The sequence below is a fragment of the Camelus dromedarius genome, chromosome 26 (assembly GCF_036321535.1).
Source record: "Camelus dromedarius isolate mCamDro1 chromosome 26, mCamDro1.pat, whole genome shotgun sequence".
Taxonomy (NCBI): domain Eukaryota; kingdom Metazoa; phylum Chordata; class Mammalia; order Artiodactyla; family Camelidae; genus Camelus; species Camelus dromedarius.
Genome location: NC_087461.1, coordinates 4,657,033 through 4,658,503, shown reverse-complemented (window position 1 = coordinate 4,658,503; position 1,471 = coordinate 4,657,033). Strand labels below are relative to the sequence as shown.

Genomic DNA, 1,471 nt, shown 5'->3' with positions numbered 1-1,471 from the left:
GTACAGAGTAAATTACTCATGCTGGATTTTCTTGGCAGTCAAGCTCACCCTTTCTGAGCAGCGTTCCACCAAAATCTCCAAATCCCACCTGGTGTTATTCTTGAGAAAATCATCATATCTCTCTATCAGTTGACTAAACAAGAAACCAACTAAAATCAGTTTTTTAGATCAGGTAGTAACTTGGAACATGGAAGAGATAGGTTACTACATATTTAATTATTATTCTAGATTAAACTAAAGTATGCATGTGATATTTATAGAAAGCAACAGAAATAGATCACATAAAGAATATTTACTTCTGGGCATTGCTTCAGAGTTCAGATCACAATTTTTTTTTTTAACCTCTAGGCAGTATTTATTCTAAACACCTCAGTATTTGAGAAGTTGTAAAGAGAAAATTTTTAATGGCACTGTTTTGTCTCAATTTGACTAAATTCAGCATAAAAAAGAGAGAATTTTGAAAATTACAGACCTTTTTCTTTTTCAATTACATGGTGCCAAATGACTGAATTCATTGAACTTTTCAATTAGCTGTTTGGGTAGCGTTTAGGCACGTGCTGGGTTCACAAGGACTGTGTAATGCATATTAAAGATTATAATTAATCATTGCAGGTTTGAGATCAAGGCCATTTATGCTCATAACTTTTCTTCTGCCATCCAGGAAGCGTAAGTGGAGATTAAAACAGAATGGGAAAAAAGATGGTAATGTTGTGTGAAGAGAAGCAAATCAACTGTCTTTGGTAAATTTGATTGCTGAGAACATTCCGCAGACTCAAAGGTCACATTAAAACATCCTTCGTAAACCATGTAGGTAGCTAACACTGACATTCTGTGTTTTTCTCAAGTTGTGTCTCTGCTCGTTCTGTTTCCTCTCCTTGGAATTTCCTTTCCCACCTGGGGACGTAGTCTTGCCTTCCCCAAGTCAGCAATCATGACAGACTCCTCTGAGCACACAGATTTATCACTGTCCTTCCACCACTTTGCTTTTTAAGTATTTGGTACCATCCCTCATTCCACGTTATGATCTCTCCTTTATCCGTGTGTCCTAATCCTGTGCAAGAGAAATTGCTTTCATACTACCAACGTGTAAGAATACATGTTTAAGTATTTCTTTTTAATGGGGGACAGTATAGCTCAGTGGTAGAGCACGTGCTTAGTACGCACGAGGTCCTGGGTTCAATCCCCAGTACCTCCATTAAAAATAAATAAACAAACCTAATTACCCCCACCCACAAAAAAAGATAAAGATTTTTAAAAAATAAAAGTTAAAAACACAAGGAATTTATTTTAAATATACATTTTTTTTCTTTTTAACTATATCTTAGAAAGTTAAGACATCTCTGTTTGGTACAGGGCCCCGTGACTATGAGCATCACCTGAGCTGCAGAGAGAGGGACCATTTTCCATATGGGTATACAATCCACCTACAGAATTGAGGGGTGCCCAGCTCTTCTGTGTGTTCAGTCCTCCA

At 36.9% G+C, this 1,471-nt stretch overlaps 1 non-coding gene across 1 annotated transcript; it reads left to right on the top strand.

Moving 5' to 3' along the window:
* Positions 1 to 1,120: 1,120 nt before the first annotated feature.
* TRNAT-AGU (transfer RNA threonine (anticodon AGU)) lies at positions 1,121 to 1,195 on the top strand. The gene has a single exon. It is a non-coding gene; the product is annotated as a tRNA-Thr (tRNA).
* Positions 1,196 to 1,471: the final 276 nt, after the last annotated feature.